Source organism: Hyla sarda, chromosome 1 (assembly GCF_029499605.1).
Source record: "Hyla sarda isolate aHylSar1 chromosome 1, aHylSar1.hap1, whole genome shotgun sequence".
Classification (NCBI taxonomy): domain Eukaryota; kingdom Metazoa; phylum Chordata; class Amphibia; order Anura; family Hylidae; genus Hyla; species Hyla sarda.
In genome coordinates this window covers 8,830,673-8,851,196 of record NC_079189.1, presented here as the reverse complement: position 1 = coordinate 8,851,196, position 20,524 = coordinate 8,830,673, and positions in this window count along the sequence as shown.

Here is a 20,524-nt window from a genome sequence, read left to right as displayed (position 1 = left end):
CCTCTGAATATAATACTACCACACACTGTACATTCTGAATATACTACCACACACTGTAAATTCTGAATATAATACTACCACACACTGTACCCACTGAATATAATACTATGACACACTGTACCCTCTGAATATAATACTACCACACACTGTACATTCTGAATATAATACTACCACACACTGTACCCACTGAATATAATACTATGACACACTGTACCCTCTGAATATAATACTACCACACTCTGTACATTCTGAATATAATACTAACACACACTGTACCCACTGAATATAATACTATGACACACTCTACCCTCTGAATATAATACTACCACACACTGTACATTCTGAATATAATACTAACACACACTGTACCCACTGAATATTATACTACCACACACTGTACATTCTGAATATAATACTACCACACACTGTACCCACTGAATATAATACTATGACACACTATACCCTCTGAATATAATACTACCACACACTGTACATTCTGAATATAATACTACCACACACTGTACATTCTGAATATAATACTACCACACACCATACCCACTGAATATAATACTATGACACACTGTACCCTCTGAATATAATACTACCACACACTGTACATTCTGAATATAATACTACCACACACTGTACATTCTGAATATAATACTACCACACACTGTACCCTCTGAATATAATACTAACACACACTGTACATTCTGAATATAATACTACCACTCACTGTACATTCTGAATATAATACTACCACACACTGTACCCACTGAATATAATACTATGACACACTGTACCCTCTGAATATTATACTACCACACACTGTACATTCTGAATATACTACCACATATTGTACCCTCTAAATATAATACTGTCACACACACCCTACCCACTGAATATACCACTATCACACACTGTACCCACTGAATATAATTCTGTCACACTCCATACCCTCTGAATATAATACTACCACACACTGTACCCACTGAATATAATACTATGACATACTGTACCCTCTGAATATAATACTGCCACACACTGTACATTCTGAATATAATACTACTACACACTGTACCTACTGAATATAATACTTTCACACACTGTACCCTCTGAATATAATACTATCACACACCGTACATTGTGAATATAATACTACCCCACACTGTACCCACTGAATATAATACTATCATACACTGTACCCTCTGAATATAATACTACCACACACTGTACATTCTGAATATAATACTAACACACACTGTACCCATTGAATATTATACTACCACACACTGTACATTCTGAATATAATACTACCACACACTGTACATTCTGAATATAATACTACCACACACTGTACCCACTGAATATAATACTATGACACACTGTACCCTCTGAATATAAAACTACCACACACTGTACATTCTGAATATAATACTACCACACACTGTACATTCTGAATATAATACTACCACACACTGTACCCTCTGAATATAATACTACCACACACTGTGCATTCTGAATATAATACTACCACACACGATACCCGCTGAATATAATACTATCACACACTGTACCCTCTGAATATAATACTACCACACACTGTACATTCTGAATATAATACTACCACACACTGTACATTCTGAATATAATACTACCACACACTGTACCCACTGAATATAATACTATGACACACTGTACCCTCTGAATATAACACTACCACACACTGTACATTCTGAATATAATACTACCACACACCGTACATTCTGAAGATAATGCTACCACACACTGTACCCACTGAATATAATACTATGACACACTGTACCCTCTGAATATTATACTACCACACACGGTACATTCTGAATATAATACTACCACACACTGTACCCTCTGAATATAATACTACCACACACTGTACATTCTGAATATAATACTACCACAAACTTTACATTCTGAATATAATACTACCACACACCATATCCACTGAATATAATACTATCACACACTGTACCCTCTGAATATAATACTACCACACACTGTACATTCTGAATATACTACCACACACTGTAAATTCTGAATATAATACTACCACACACTGTACCCACTGAATATAATACTATGACACACTGTACCCTCTGAATATAATACTACCACACACTGTACATTCTGAATATAATATTACCACACACTGTACCCACTGAATATAATACTATGACACACTGTACCCTCTGAATATAATACTACCACACACTGTACATTCTGAATATAATACTAACACACACTGTACCCACTGAATATTATACTACCACACACTGTACATTCTGAATATAATACTAACACACACTGTACATTCTGAATATAATACTACCACACACTGTACATTCTGAATATAATACTACCACACACTGTACCCTCTGAATATAATACTACCACACACTATACATTCTGAATATAATACTACCACACACTGTACATTCTGAATATAATACTACCACACACGATACCCGCTGAATATAATACTATCACACACTGTACCCTCTGAATATAATACTACCACACACTGTACATTCTGAATATAATACTACCACACACTGTACATTCTGAATATAATACTACCACACACTGTACCCACTGAATATAATACTATGACACACTGTACCCTCTGAATATAACACTACCACACACTGTACATTCTGAATATAATACTACCACACACCGTACATTCTGAAGATAATGCTACCACACACTGTACCCACTGAATATAATACTATGACACACTGTACCCTCTGAATATTATACTACCACACACGGTACATTCTGAATATAATACTACCACACACTGTACCCTCTGAATATAATACTACCACACACTGTACATTCTGAATATAATACTACCACAAACTTTACATTCTGAATATAATACTACCACACACCATATCCACTGAATATAATACTATCACACACTGTACCCTCTGAATATAATACTACCACACACTGTACATTTTGAATATACTACCACACACTGTAAATTCTGAATATAATACTACCACACACTGTACCCACTGAATATAATACTATGACACACTGTACCCTCTGAATATAATACTACCACACACTGTACATTCTGAATATAATACTACCACACACTGTACCCACTGAATATAATACTATGACACACTGTACCCTCTGAATATAATACTACCACACACTGTACATTCTGAATATAATACTAACACACACTGTACCCACTGAATATTATACTACCACACACTGTACATTCTGAATATAATACTAACACACATAGTTACATAGTTACATAGTTAGTACGGTCGAAAAAAGACATATGTCCATCAAGTTCAACCAGGGAATTAAGGGGTAGGGGTGTGGCGCGATATTGGGGAAGGGATGAGATTTTATATTTCTTCATAAGCATTAATCTTATTTTGTTCCAGGAATGTATCTAATCCTGTTTTAAAGCTGTTAATTGTTCCTGCTGTGACCAGTTCCTGTGGTAGACCGTTCCATAAATTCACAGTCCTCACGGTAAAGAAGGCGTGTCGCCCCTTGAGACTAAACTTTTTTTTCTCCAGACGGAGGGAGTGCCCCCTCGTCCTTTGGGGGGGTTTAACCTGGAACAGTTTTTCTCCATATTTTTTGTATGGGCCATTAATATACTTATATACGTTTATCATATCCCCCCTTAAACGTCTCTTCTCAAGACTAAACAATTGTAACTCCTTTAATCGCTCCTCATAGCTAAGATGTTCCATGCCCCATATTAGTTTAGTCGCGCGTCTCTGCACCCTTTCCAACTCCGCAGTGTCCCTTTTATGGACAGGTGACCAAAACTGAACAGCATATTCCAGGTGAGGCCGTACCAATGCTTTATAAAGGGGGAGTATTATGTCCCTGTCCCTTGAGTCCATGCCTCTTTTGATACATGACAATATCCTGCCGGCTTTGGAAGCAGCAGCCTGACATTGCATGCTATTCTGTAGTCTGTGATCTACAAGTACACCCAGATCCTTCTCTACCAGTGACTCTGCCAGTTTAATCCCCCCTAAGACATACGATGCATGCAGGTTATTAGTACCCAGATGCATAACTTTACATTTATCCACATTGAACCTCATTTGCCAAGTGGATGCCCAGACACTTAGTCTATCCAAGTCATCTTGTAACCTATACACATCCTCTATAGACTGTACTGTGCTACAAAGCTTGGTGTCATCTGCAAAGATAGAAATAGAGCTGTTAATACCATCCTCTATATCATTGATAAATAAATTAAACAACAGCGGTCCCAGTACTGAACCTTGGGGTACACCACTAATAACCGGGGACCAATCAGAGTACGAATCATTGACCACCACTCTCTGGGTACGATCCATGAGCCAGTGTTCAATCCAGTTACAAACTAAAATTTCCAAACCCAAAGACCTTAACTTACCTGTCAGACGTCTATGAGGGACAGTATCAAATGCTTTAGCAAAATCCAGAAACACTATATCCACAGCCATTCCTCTGTCAAGGCTTCTACTCACCTCTTCATAAAAGCAAATTAGATTGGTTTGACAACTTCTATCCTTAGTAAACCCATGCTGGCTATCACTTATAATACAATTATCCCCTATGTATTCCTGTATGTAATCCCTTATAAGTCCTTCAAACAATTTACCCACAATGCACGTTAAACTTACCGGTCTATAGTTTCCTGGGGAAGACCTAGAGCCCTTTTTGAAGATTGGCACCACATTCGCCTTGCGCCAGTCCCTTGGCACAATACCAGACACCAGAGAATCTCTAAATATCATGAACAGGGGTACAGATATTACTGAACTTACCTCTCTAAGAACTCTTGGGTGTAGTCCATCCAGTCCTGGGGATTTGCTTACATTTATATCACTTAACTTACCTTGTACCATCTCTACATTAAGCCAGTTCAGTACATTACATGATGTGTTACCAGCACTGACCTGGCCAATGTCAGCTCCTTCTTCCATAGTGTATACAGAACTAAAGAACCCATTCAGTAGCTCCGCCTTCTCTTGATCGCCTGTGACAACCTCCCCATTATCATTATTAAGGGGTCCTACATGCTCTGTCCTTGGTTTTTTTGCACTGTACACACACTGTACATTCTGAATATAATACTACCACACACTGTACATTCTGAATATAATACTACCACACACTGTACCCACTGAATATAATACTATGACACACTGTACCCTCTGAATATAATACTACCACACACTGTACATTCTGAATATAATACTACCACACACTGTACATTCTGAATATAATACTACCACACACTATACCCTCTGAATTTAATACTACTACACACTGTACATTCTGAATATAATACTACCACACACTGTACATTCTGAATATAATACTACCACACACCATACCCACTGAATATAATACTATGACACACTGTACCCTCTGAATATAATACTACCACACACTGTACATTCTGAATATAATACTACCACACACTGTACATTCTGAATATAATACTACCACACACTGTACCCTCTGAATATAATACTACCACACACTGTACATTCTGAATATAATACTACCACACACTGTACATTCTGAATATAATACTACCACACACTGTACCCACTGAAAATAATACTATGACACACTGTACCCTCTGAATATAATACTATCACACACCGTACATTCTGAATATAATACTACCACACACTGTACCCACTGAATATAATACTATGACACACTGTACCCTCTGAATATTATACTACCACACACTGTACATTCTGAATATACTACCACATATTGTACCCTCTAAATATAATACTGTCACACACACCCTACCCACTGAATATACCACTATCACACACGGTACCCACTGAATATAATTCTGTCACACTCCATACCCTCTGAATATAATACTACCACACACTGTACCCACTGAATATAATACTATGACATACTGTACCCTCTGAATATAATACTGCCACACACTGTACATTCTGAATATAATACTACTACACACTGTACCTACTGAATATAATACTTTCACACACCGTACATTGTGAATATAATACTACCCCACACTGTACCCACTGAATATAATACTATCATACACTGTACCCTCTGAATATAATACTACCACACACTGTACCCACTGTATATAATACTATAAGACACTGTACATTCTGAATATAATACTACCACACACTGTACATTCTGAATATAATACCAACACACACTGCACTCTCTGAATGTAAAGGTTCCACACACCATACCCTCTAATTACAATACTACTATACACTGCGATCTCTGAATATAATACTACCCCACACTGTACCCTATAAATATAACCTTGCCATACAGTGCACCCTCTAAATACAATACCACAACAGCAATGGCACCCCTCATCATGTGTTAGCTGATGCTATTACCACGGGAGGGGGGGATTGGTGGTGTTGCTAATTGATGATGGGGGTGATACTCCTGGGGGGAAGTGTTGCTGGTGGATGATGAGGGTTCTACTGCCCCCCCCTGGCAGTAGCATCCCCATCATTCCTGGCAGTAGCACCCTCATCATCCACCAGCAGGATCTGCTGATGGAGGTGCTACTGCTGGGCTAGGGGGGGTGTTGCTGGTGAATGATGAGGATGCTAGCGCTGGGGGGGGAGAACATTAGGTAGGAAGCAGTTCCTCACATTAGGTCGCAGTTTCCCCTCATTAGGTAGCAGGTTCCCCACATTAGGTAGCAGGTTCCCCACATTAGGTAGCAGGTTCCCCACAGTTAAAGTAGCAGGTTCCCCACATTAGGTAGCAGTTTCCCCACATTATCTAGCATAGTTTCCCCACATTAGGTAGCATGTTCCCCACATAAGGTAGCAGGTTCCCCACATTAGGTAGCAGTTTCCCCACTTTAGTTAGCATAGTTTCCCCACATTAGGTAGCAGTTTCCCCACATTAGGTAACAGTTTCCCCACATTAGGTAGCATAGTTTTCCACATAAGGTAACATACATTCCCCACATTGGGAAGCATAGTCTCGCCCCAGACACACACACAGACAGACACACACATATACATAGACACAGACACACACTTACACACAGACACACACAAATAGACAAAGACACACACATAGACAAAGACAATCACAGACAAAGACACACACATAGACACAGACACACACATACACATAGACACACATAGACATAGACACACACACAGATGCACATACACACACACAACACATAGACACACACAGAGACACAGACACACACACAACACATAGACACAGACACACACACAGACGTACAGACACACACACACACTTAACTGGCAACGCTTCTTCTCTCAGATGGCGCCCTGATGAGTGATGTCACTGACGTTCTCCTGTGCGGGTCTGAGGAGGGACGTCACGTGCATGATGTCCTTCACCGGACCTGGGCCGGCAACTGGCGCAGCTGCAAACGGGGAGTCGGCGGTGCCGCAGAGGTAATGGGGTGCTAACGGACGGGAGTGAGCACAGCTGAAGACTGGGGGGCACCCAGTTCACTACATCACTGGTAGCGCGGACGCAGCTGGGTGCAGCAGAAGACCGGGGGGGGTTGCTAAGTGGCATGGTGTCACCCCAGCTGAAGACCGGGGGGAGCGCTAAGCTGAGCAGCATGGTGTCACCCGGTGCTGTCCGCACCCCAGCCACTACGCCACTGCTCCTCCTGTGCCGGGAGCAAATGCGCACCGCACCAGCAGTGGATGGGGGCGGAGGGGGGTACTCCGTCATGGCACCCCCCTTGTGAGTGGCACCCGGGGTGGGCCGCCCCCTCCAAATCCCCCCCCCCTCCCTTGGTACACCACTGAGCTCTGCTTGGTGGCCGCTTCACACAAGGTCCTGTCAGCACCTTGTGTGAGTGAGCATCCACCGGGTGGCCGCACAAGGGCCAGGCCCATGCCGGCCCACTGGGCGGTCGGCCTACCGGGAATTTTCCCGGTATCCTGATAGGCCAGTCCGGCCCTGGGTGGAAGGAAGGATGGGACCTCTGCATTCAGAGCCTGTGATGTGACGAAGACAGCATCAGCTGGTATGAAAGATCTCTGCACTAAGGCTGATAACTTTATATTAGTTGCTTACTTTTTGACACAATACATATGTTATTTCTTTTGCTTGACAAACCCTTTAATTTTATAGAGCAGAATTGCTTTCTGAAATATTGATAGTTATCATTCAGTAGAGCAGAGTGACCAGATTTTTGTATAGTACTTCCCGGCCCTGCTCATCACCCTGTAGCCCCATATGTTTCAATGTGACTTCTCCTGGGCTAGTGGATGTGTTAGAGAGCAGGTGTAAGATGCTGCTGTGTGTTCTCCCTGCCCAGATAACAGTGGGACATCAGATCATGATTGCTAAGATTCGTTGTTGCCCAGTAGCTAAAATAAACACTGTGCTTGTCATGCACTGTTATCCGATAAAGGTACCTATGAGCGGTCCCATTGTGTACCCAATGCTGATCTATACAAAAAGTTTGGAAACGCGTTGTCCTGTGCACCAAAAAAACTGTATAACTGATATTATCCATTTATCGAACACATGGAGAAGGAGAAATGTCGGCACTGCCGCACTCACGATTCTGCCGGAGTATACTGGATCACTGCACCTTCAGATCCAAATGCCACAAATCCGGTGCTCAGTCAGCCGTAAGCATAAGCATAGAAAACTTGAAAGAAGAGATCGCAGACGGCACTCACGGAAACAGCAAGAAGTTTTATTCGGGATCGCTGGTCCACGCAACAAGAACGACAGGTAAGACTTACCTGTTGTTCTTGTTGCGTGGACCAGCGATCCCGAATAAAACTTCTTGCTGTTTCCGTGAGTGCCGTCTGCGATCTCTTCTTTCAAATTATCCATGTATACCTTGTATATTGGAAAATGAAATGTTATTACAGCACATCTGCGAAACTTGTCTTTGAGAATATGTCAGATTTTGGGTTTCATCCCTTGCAGGGACACCCACAACCTGCCTCCTTCCTTGCATGAAGGGAGTATAAGTATATAATAAAGCTCCAACAAATAATTCCTGCGCTAAGAGGGTGTAAATAAGCTGTGACTATGATGTGGTTAAAGGGGTACTCCGCTGCCCTGCTTACGGAGCTCCACTCCCCAGCGTCCGGAAGTTTATTGTTTCAAACGCTGTGTGCGGGCTTCCGTGTTCAGGGCCGCCCCTCGTGACCCCTCAACGAAACTCTATGGGAAGGGGGCGTGATGGCCGTCGCGCCCCCTTCCCATAGACTTTTGTTGAGGGGGCGGGCGTGACATCACGAGGGGGTGGGCTTGACATCACGAGGGGCGGCCCTGAACACGGAAGCCTGCACACAGCATACGGAACAATACATTTCCGGACGCTGGGGAGCGGAGCTCCGTAAGAAGGGCAGTGGAGTACCCCTTTAAGTGAGTTTAGTTGCCATTAATCAGAAAGTAGAAGGAGGTAAGGTGAGAAGTAGAGATGAGTGAATCTGATATAGTGTAGAGCGCCAACAGAAAGAAAGGACAGGAAGTATTGTTTTACAATGGCTGCATGGAATAGCCTTCCTGGAGAAGTGGTAGCTGCAAATACAGTCAAGGAGTTAAAGGGGTACTCTGTTGGAAAACATATTTTGTTAAATCAATTGGTACCAGAAAGTTAAACAAATTTGTAAATCACTTCTATAAAAAAAAATCTTAAATGTTCCAGTACTCATCAGCTGTTGCATACTACACAGGAAGTTCTTTTCTTTTTGAATTTCCTTTCTGTCTGACCACAGTGCTCTGTTGACACCTCTGTCCATTTCAGGAACTGTCCGGAGCAAATCCCCATAGCAAACCTATCCTGCTCTGGACAGTTCCTGATATGTACAGAGGTGTCAGCAGAGAGCACTGTGGTCAGACAGAAAGAAAATTCAAAAAGAAAAGAACTTCCTCTGCAGTATACTGCAGCTGATAGTACTGGAAGGATTAAGATTTTTTAATAAAAGTAATTTACAAATCTGTAAAACTTTCTGGCATCAGTTGATTTAAAAAATATGTTTTACAGCAGAGTACCCCTTTAACCCCTTAAAGACTCAGCCCATTTGGGCCTTAAGGACGCAGACAATTTTATTTTTATGTTTTCATTTTTTCCTCCTCGCCTTCAAAAAATCATAACTCTTTTATATTTTCATCCACAGATTAGTATGAGGGCTTGTTTTTTGCGCGACCAGTTGTCCGTTGTAATGCCATGACTCACCTTACCATAAAATGTATGGCGCAACCAAAAAAAATACTATTTGTGTGGGGAAATTAAAAAGAAAGCCGCAATTTTGCTAATTTTGGAAGGTTTCGTTTTCACGCCGTACAATTCACAGTAAAAATGACATGTATTCTTTATTCTTTGGGTCAATACGATTAAAATGATACCGATGGCTAGATACTTTTCTATTACTGTTGCGCTTAAAAAAATCGCAAACTTTTCAACCAAATTAGTATGTTTAAAATCCCCCTATTTTGAAGACCTATAACTTTTTCATTTTTCCATATAAGCGGCAGTATGAGAGCTAATTTTTTGCGCCGTGAACTGTGATTTTATTGATACCATATATGCTTATATAAAACTTTGAATCCATTTTTTATTAATTTTATTTGGAATAAAATGTTATAAAAAAGCAGCTATTTTGGACTTTTTTTTTTTTTTTTTTACATAGCACTGATCAGGGTTATCGGTCATCTTCTGCTCTGGTCCTGTCTCACGTAAGTGAATAAAATTCACTACTTCATCCACGTTGCGAAGTGCCATCGATTTCTTTCTGTATGGGATTATTTACTATCGCTATTTCTTTGAATTGAGCACCGCTATTAGTGGACTATACCGAAGCATTACACCTGTGCCTTTGTAGGATCTATAACCCCGTGTTGGAGTTAGTAGTGCCGACCCCCACCTCTCTCGTGCGTCTTGATAATATATTGTATCTGATATAGAGTGTAAGCTTCTATGGTCAGGGCACTTACTCCTCCATTTCTTGTATGTCCTCTTATTCCTTATAGACTATGAACTCCTGAGTAGAGATGAGCGAACATTTCAAAAATTCGATTTGGCCGATTCGCCGAATATTCCAAAAAAGTTTGTTTCGATCCGAATTTTTTTGCGGCAAATCTATATTAAAAAAATGCTATTTCTAGCCTACCTACAGCCTCTATAGGGGTATAGAACACTTTGCTGTGTTCTAAAACGCATATGGAGTGTGCTGGGGTAGTTAAATAATACTGTTATTCAGAATAACATGCAGATTACCGGCATCGCTTTTAGAATCACTGCTGCAGAGCGGCACAATGACAGAGCCTGGAGGTGGCATCAGGGTGAGGAGACCATATAGTGGCTGAATGACACAGCCTGGAGGTGTTGGCAGCAAGAGGAGACCATTTAGTGGCTGAATGGCACAGCTTGGAGGTGTTGGCAGCATGAGGAGACCATATAGTGGCTGAATGACACAGCTTGAATGAAGCTGAAGCATGAGAACACCATATAGTGGCTGAATGACACAGTGTGGAGGTGTTGGCAGCTTGAGGAGACCATATAGTGGCTGAATGGCACAGCGTGGAGGTGTTGGCAGCATGAGGACACCATATAGTGGCTGAATGGCGCAGCGTGGAGGTGTTGGCAGCATGAGGAAATAATATAGTGGCTGAATGGCACAGCGTGGAGATGTTGGCAGCATGAGTAGGCTCTAGGCCTTCACAATCCCTAAAATTAAAAGATGAATTTAGAAATTTAAACTGAAGATTTTGGATAGCGGGTGTTACCTATGATGAAATTTGAAATTCCCAGACCCAGGCCCAGCAGCGGCATCAGTAAACCATATATTACTTGAATGACACAGCCTGGGGTTGGCTGATGCATGAGTACACACCAGGTCTTCAAAATCCCCCCCCAAAAAAATACAACAATTTTTGAAATTTTTGAAGAAGATTTTGGATAGCGGGTGCTACCTATGATAAAAATTAGAATTTCCTAGACCCAGGCCCAGCAGCAGCATCAGTAAACCATATATTGCCTGAATGACACAGGCTGGGTTTGGCTGATGCATGAGTACACACCAGGGCTTTACAATCCCCCCAAAAAACACAACAATTTGTGAAATTTTTAAAGAAGATTTTGGATAGTGGGTGCTACCTATGATAAAATTTGAATTTCCCAGACCCAGGCCCAACAGCGGCATCAATAAGCCATATATTGCCTGAATGACAAAGCCTTGAGTTGGCTGATGCATGAGTACACACCAGGGCTTCACAATTCCCCAAAAAATAAACAATTTTTGAAGAAGATTTTGGATAGCGGGTGCTACCTATGATAAACTTTTAATTCCCAGACCCAGGCCCAGCAGCGGCATCAGTAAACCATATTTTGCCTGAATGACACAGCCTGGAGTTGGCTGATGCATGAGGAGACCATTGAAATGTCAGATTTTTTTATTTGAAATTGAAATCAAGGTTTGAGTGTCCCGGACCCCAGCATGTGGGTACAAAGGACCAAATCCACCACCCCCCACAGGGCTCGTGTGGCCGTGAGATGTAGGAGCAATATCTCCATTGCCCTGACTGGCCATTGTTTCCAAGACTTTTCGCCAAGGCAAACCATGTGAAGAACAGCGTGACACCGCCGTGCCCTGAACACATGGTATGCTGAAGGGCCACTGAGACTTGTCTGGGCAGTGGAGGCTTAGGACGCAGTGGAGGATGTGGAGGCGGAGTCGCACACTGTCACAGGACCAACGGGCTGACAGAGTGGAGCAGGAAGCAGCATGAGTATACAAGAGGGGTTCACAACCCCTAAAATTAAAAGGTAAACTTTGAAATCTCTATTGAAGATGCATGTTAGGTAGTGCTACCATACAAAAATATGAGGCCCAAGGCCAGAAGCATCAGTAAGACAAATAATTCCTGAAGACACAGGCTCAGGCATCAGCAGTACACCCGAGGGTTTCACAACCCCTTTACATTGCAAGATCAATGTTGAAATTTGCATTAAGCATGTATTTAGCTACTGCTAAGCATCCAAAAATTAAAGGCCCAAGGCCCGAAGCATCAGTGAGGCAAGTAGTTCCTGAAAGACAGAGGATGAGTCAGGAGCAGGCATTTGCAGTACCGAAGAGGGTTTCATAACCCTAATTGATAACCCAAGAGGTTTTCATAACCATAATTGTGAAGTGTTGGTGTAGCAACATGGTCAATCTACTCTGAGGCATCTGGCATTGGTGGCTGGAAATCCTGGCTGATCCATCTCTGATTCATCTTCACAAAGGTCAGTCTCTCCACAATTTTTCGTGGACAGACAAGTTCGCCTTGGGGTGACCATGGCCCCGGCCACACTAAACACCCGCTCTGATGGCACAATACTGGCTGGGCAGGACAGCTTTTCCAGGGCAAACTCTGCTAGTTGCGGCCATAAATCAAGTTTGGCTGCCCAGAAGTCCAGCGGATCTTCAATGTTTGTTGGCATGGCCATGTCAAGGTATGCCACCACCTACTGGTTCAGGTCCTGCTCCATGTCTACCTGCTGCGGATGAGTTGCTTCACTATGCGGGTGAAGAAAGCTACTCATCAGTGACTGTAGACTCAGGCTGCTGCTGATGGAGCTGGTACTGCTCCTGCCACCCCTCCCCTCCCCAGCAGCCATGGCAGTGGAAGGTGAGCGCAGAGGGCCCCCCGAGTCAGACCTGCGAGTGGATGGACCATGTCGCCGATAGGCACCAGCCAACTGACTACGTAGTAGGTCAGTTTGTCCTCCCTCTCAGTGGGTGTAAAAAAGGTCCCCATTCTGGGACGGTAGCGAGGGTCCAATAAGGTGGAGAGCAAGAAGTCATCCCGCTGACGAATTTTGACAATTCGGTGGTCACTTCGCAAGCAACTGAGCATACATTGTGCCATTTGCGCTAGTGACTCGGAGGGAATACCTGCCTCCATCTCAACTGCATATTGCCACGGTGTGTCTGGGTCCTCTGTCTCGCATTCCTCATAACCCTCTAGCTCCTCTGGCTGCTCCTGCTCCTCCTCTCCTTTCCGATGACTAGAAGCACCGGCCATCTCATCCAACCTAAACTGTGCTCCACTCTGCCCCTCTTCCTCCTCCTGCAGTTTAGCCCCCACAGGGCTCATGTAGCCTTGAGATGTAGGTGCAACGTCTCCATTGCAGTGACCAGCCATGGTTTCAATCATTTGTTGTAGGAAATGTAGGAGTGGAATTATGTTGTTCATCCAGGTGACTTACAAATAATGTGGCTTCCTCAATGGGCCTCAGCAAATGGCAGGTGTCACGTATGAGCTGCCACTGGTTCACATTGAAGTTACACAGGTGAGTACTCCTATCTGCTTGGATCATAAAGAAATCGGTGATGGCTTTTCTTTGTTCGTATAGTCTGTCTAACATATGGAGAGTGGAATTATAACGTGTGGCAACGTCAAAAATAAGACTATGTTGTGGGATACCGTTCTGACGCTGCAGCTCAAGGAGGGTGTGCTTTGTGGTGTACGAGTGGCTGAAGTGCTTGCACAGTTTCCTTGCCATTGTCAGGATGTTTTGCAAATGGGGTGAAGACTTCAGGAAGTGCTTGACAACCAGATTCAACAAGTATGCCATGCAGGGTGCATGTTTCACACTTCCTTGTCGCAGAGCGGACACAATGTTCTTCCCGTTGTCGGTCACCATGGTTCCCATTTCCAGATTTCGTGGAGCAAGCCATACTCGGATTTCTTGACGAATGAATTTTAGCAGTTCCACCGCTGTGTGACTCCGTTCACCAAGGCAAACCATGTGAAGAAGAGCTTGACACCGCCGTGCCCTACACACATGGTACGATGAAGGGCCACCGAGATTTGTACATACAGTGGAGGCCGAGGACACAGTGGAGGATGAGGATGCGGAGTCGCACAGAGGACCAACTGCCTGGGAGCGAGAGCGTGGAGGAGGTAGAGGTGTGACCTGTCCAAGTTGCTGTTGTGGCTCTACAGGAACCACATTTACCCAGTGGGCCGTAAAAGACAAATATTGTCCCTGCCCGTAGTTACAGCTCCCCACATCGGCGCTGCCATGCACTTTTGAAAACACTGACAGGCTCAAGGAATGGCCAACCTTCTCTTGTACAAACGTATGCAGGGCAGGTACTGCCTTATTCGCAAAGAAATGACGGCTTGGGACCCTCCACCTCGGCTAGGCACAAGCCATCAATTCTCTGAAAGGTGCAGAGTCCACCACTTGAAAAGGGAGGGACTGCAACACCAGCAACTTGGACAGGAGCACATTCAACTTCTGCGCCGTTGGATGATTGGGCACATACTGTTGTCTCTTGGACATGGCTTCGCCGATGGATTGTTGGTGGAATGGCTGACTATAAGCGGGAGAAGCAGGAGCATCTGGAGTGACAGAAGGAGGGTTTGACACAGCTCCCTTCGACTGAGGTGGTGGAGCCTTGGCTGGATGAAGAAGGGAGCGGATGGCCACTGGGTGATGCAGCAGGCTGGACCACTCTATCGGGGCCACGATTCTCCCAGGCCGCTTTATGGTGGCGAAGCATGTGTTGCACAGGGCCGTGGTGCCGACATTAGGACCCTGGCCACCCTTCACCTTCTGCCGACATATCTTGCATGTGGCTACGTGAACCTGCTCCGGATGCTTGATGAAAAACTGCCACACCGCCGAGTAACTGATTTTCCCACCTACAGTCCGCACTAATTGACACGTGGTGGGGGCGCGTCGTCAGGGCGACGCGTATTATGGGGAGGAGCGCACAGCTGAGCGCTCCTAAGGCGATGCGTACTATGGGGAGGCTGCTGGGTAATGCGCAAGTGGTAAGAGAGGCTCGTTGCCAGGGAGACGTGGCTCGTTTCCAGGGAGACGCGTCCCGTGTGAGAGGGAGCGCTGCTGACAGTGAGCAGGGAATGTGATGGTGCGGTTAACATAATACATTTCCCTCCTCTTATACACATGTGCATGAGCTGTATGCCCATTCACACTCCCCACCACCCAGTGGGAAGTTCACACCACTCTCCCACTCGCATTCATCCTTTCCCACTCCCCTTTCCTTGGGAGTTCATTTCCCACTCCCTTTTGCCTATTGTCCCATATCACCTCTATCTGTACAGCCTTTCCCCTTTACCATCTTTCCTTCTCGTCCCCTCTTTCTCCTATTGTTTATTACATTCTTCACACTGTTTGTCCACAGTTTGTGGCACTACATAGTCATACTGTCAATTATCTGATTCATAGTTAGTACGGTCGAAAAAAGACATATGTCCATCAAGTTCAACCAGGGAATTAAGGGGTAGGGGTGTGGCGCGATATTGGGGAAGGGATGGGATTTTATATTTCTTAATAAGCATTAATGTTATTCTGTTCCAGGAATGTATCTAATCCTGTTTTAAAGCTGTAAATTTTTCCTGCTGTGACCAGTTCCTGAGGTAGACTGTACATACGGGACTCCTTCCGTCCCTTCACAGCTGACAGCGCAATCCACTCATATAGAGCGCCGCTCATTATGTTAACCGCACCATCACATTTTTTGCTCGCTGTCAGCAGCGCTCACTCTCACATGGGACGCGTCTCCCTGGAAACGAGCCTCTCATGCGACTTGAACAGTACCCAGCAGTGCGCTCCTCCCCATAGTACGCATCGCCTTAGGAGCGCTCAGCTGTGCGCTTCTCCCCATAGAATTCGTCGCCCTGACGATGCGCCCCCACCACGTGACGCATGCACTACTCCCCTAGTGACGTGTCCATAGATACCCACACTTCCGCTCCCCTCTCCAGATACTCTAAGCGGACAGCGAAGTGCGTCTACTTGCCACAATACGTGTCGTTTTCACTCCAGCAGCACACAGTCACCTCCATCCTACACCAGCACACCTTTGCTTTGTACATTTGTATATTATGTTTATTACTACTATGTTTGCCTGCACCAACTCTGAACATCCCAGTGGCTCCTCCCCCTTAAGAATTGGCACCTTTTTCACATGCATTTATACTCTGTTTGTATGACCATGTGTTAGCACTGATCTGAAGAAGGGGGCGCTGTCCCCCGAAACGCGTTATCCTGTTTTGTACTTCATTTTGCCTAATAAATTGATCTAGCGTGGTTCAACACTCCCCTCTCCTGCTTGATCGTTTCCACCTACATTCTGGACTTCCTCTCCACTGGACCTCAGCAGCGCCTTCCTCCAAAGGTTTTTTTTCGCTACCTCCTGCACACGTCTTCCTCCGGGACGAGCTACGCCTCTCCGGTACCCTGGGCCAAGCAGCTGTCTCCAGTCTCTAACCCCGCTGTGGGTTTACATGCGAGTATTCCACTCGCCTCAGGTTAGCACCCATTACCTACAGGCTCTGCAGGCCCATATACGCCTTGTTTGTTCTCCTGGCCCTCTTTTCCCTACGGTATCACACTAGGCGCCTCTGCCTGTCTCCCCCCCCCCCCCCCCCCCCGTTTTCTCTTATTTTAGCCTTTCTTCAGAGAACGTATGTATCATTTTATTACTTTGAATGTCAGGTGGTATTCTGACAATTTTTGTGAAGCACTGGGGTCTCCTCATGCTTCAGCCAAATTCAGCCTGTGTCATTCAGGCAATATATGGTTTACTGATGCCGCTGCTGGCCCTGGGTCTGGGAATTCAAATTTCATCATAGGTAGCACCCGCTATCCAAAATCTTAATTTTACATTTTAAAAAATTCTTGTGTTTTTTCTTGGGAATTGTGAAGCCCTGGTGTGCACTCATGCATCAGCCAACTCCAGGCTATGTCATTCAGGCAATATATGGTTTACTGATGCCGCTGCTGTGCCTGGGTATAAAATTTTGTCATGGAAGGTAGCACCCGCTATCCAAAATCTTCGGTTTAAATTTCTAAATTCATCTTTTAATCTTTGGAATTGTGAAGGCCTAGTGCCTACTCATGCTGCTGGCAACTCCGGGCTCATGCTACCAACACCTCCACGCTGTGTCATTCAGCCACTATATGGTGTCCTCATGCTGCCAACACCTCCACGCTGTGCCATTCAGCCACTATATGGTCTCCTCAATTTGCCAACACCTCCAAGCTGTGTCATTCAGCCACTATATGGTCTCCTCATGCTGCCAACACCTCCAAGCTGCGTCATTCAGCCACTATATGGTCTCCTCATGCTGCTAACACCTCCTCGCTGTGTCATTCAGCCACTATATGGTCTCCTCATGCGGCCAACACCTCCAAGCTGTGTCATTCAGCCACTATATGGTCTCCTCATGCTGCCAACACCTCCATGCGGTGTCATTCAGCCACTATATGGTGTCCTCATGCTGCCAACACCTCCACGCTGTGCTATTCAGCCACTATATGGTCTCTTCATGCTGCCAACACCTCCACGCTGTGCCATTCAGCCACTATATGGTCTCCTCATGCTGCCAACACCTCCTCATGCTGCTGCCAACTCCAGGCTGTGTCATTCAGTCACTATATGGTGTCCTCATGCTTCAGCCTCATCCAAGCTGTGTCATTCAGCCACTACATGGTCTCGTCATGCTGCCAACTCCAAGCTGTGTCATTCAGCCATTATATGGTCTCCTCCTGCTGCCAACACCTCCACGCTGTGTCATTCAGCCACTATATGGTCTACTCATGCTGCCAACACCTCCACGCTGTCATTCAGACACTATATGGTCTCCTCCTGCTACCAACACCTCCATGCTGTGTCATTCAGCCCCTATATGGTCTCCTCATGCTGCCAACACCTCCATGCTGTGTCATTCAGCCACTATATGGTGTCCTTATGCTGCCAACACCTCCAGGCTGTGTTATTCAGCCACTATATGGTCTCCTCACACTGATGCCACCTCCAGGCTCTGTCATTGTGCCGCTCTGCAGCAGTGATTCTAAAAGCAATGCCTGTAATCTGCATGTCATACTGAATAACAGTATTATTTCACTACCCCAGCACACTCCATATGCGTTTTAGAAAACAGCAAAGTGTTCTACACCCCTATTGAGGTTCTCTGTAGGTCAGAATTAGCCATTTTTAATATAGATCCACCGCAAAAAAAATCGGATTGAACCGAATTTTTACGAAAAATTCGGCTTATCAGCCGAATTGAATTTTTCAAAAGTTCGCTCATCTGTAATAATGAGATGACTCTGCTGACTCGCCCTCTTTAGATAATCAGGTGACTCTGCTGGCCCCTCCCTCTAATGATAATGAGATGACTCTGCTGACCCCTCCCTCTAATGACAATGAGATGACTCTGCTGACCCTGCCATCTAACAATAATGAGATGACTCTACTGACCCCACCCTCTAATGATAATGACATGACTCTGCTGACCCTGCCCTCTAACGTTAATGAGATGACTCTGCTGACTCACTCTCTTATGATAATTAGATGACTGCTGACCCCTCCCTCTAATGATAATGAGATGACTCTGCTTACCCCTCCCTCTAATGATAATGACATGTCTCTGCTGACCCCACCCTCTAACGATAATGAGATGACTCTGCTGACCCCTCCCTCTAATTATAATGACATGTCTCTGCTGACCCCACCCTCTATAGATAATGAGATGACTCTGCTGACCCCTTCCTCTAATGATAATGAGATGACTCTGCTGACCCCTCCCTCTAATGATAATGAGATGACTCTGCTGACCCTGCCCTCTAACGATAATGAGATGACTCTGCTGACTCGCTCTCTTATGATAATGAGATGACTTTTTGGACCCACAGAACCAGGAGCCTAGATCTATTCTCATCTAGAACCCCAGAGTTATAAGGTAACTGGGCTAAACCGTTCTGTTTAATAATCATCACACATTATCACAAATAACACAAGGACACAATAAGTGATTAAATCTAAAGTTTATTGTAAAGTTATTAGAAGAAGCAGTAGCGGATTCTTAGCTGTTCTTGGCAGGAATATTATCTGGGGAGATACATGAATGAGGTCAGAAGAGAAGATTTATAATTTCATTGTGGACTTCACAGATGTCTTGTGAGATCTTCACATTTCACCCATATATTTCATCAACTGGTCCTGATTCTATGGGATATTTGGCTTTCTATGCATATCCTAGGTTATTTTTCATCTTTAAAGGGGTACTCTGCTGCTCTGCGTTTGGAACAAACTGTTCCGAACGCTGGAGCTGGCGCCGGGAGCTTGTGACTTCATGGCCCCGCTCCTCATGATGTCACGTCCCCCCCCCCCCTCCCATAGACTTGCATTGAGGGGGCGGGGTGTGAAATCATGAGGGGGTGGGGCTATGATGTCAGGAGCTTCCGGTGCCCTTAGTCTTGTGCATTTCCACTGGACTATTACAATTGTTCAGCTATTATTATATCATAGAAACAACAGCACAGTGTGAACAGGCCCCTATATTTGTCTCCGGTACTCCTGAACACTCTATTCATATATCTAGTTTAAGCCTGTGGAGTTCTCTATTTCCCTCCACGGTAGAAGCCGACTTTTATGGATTTGCTAGTGATTAATAATGCGGATCAATAATACCA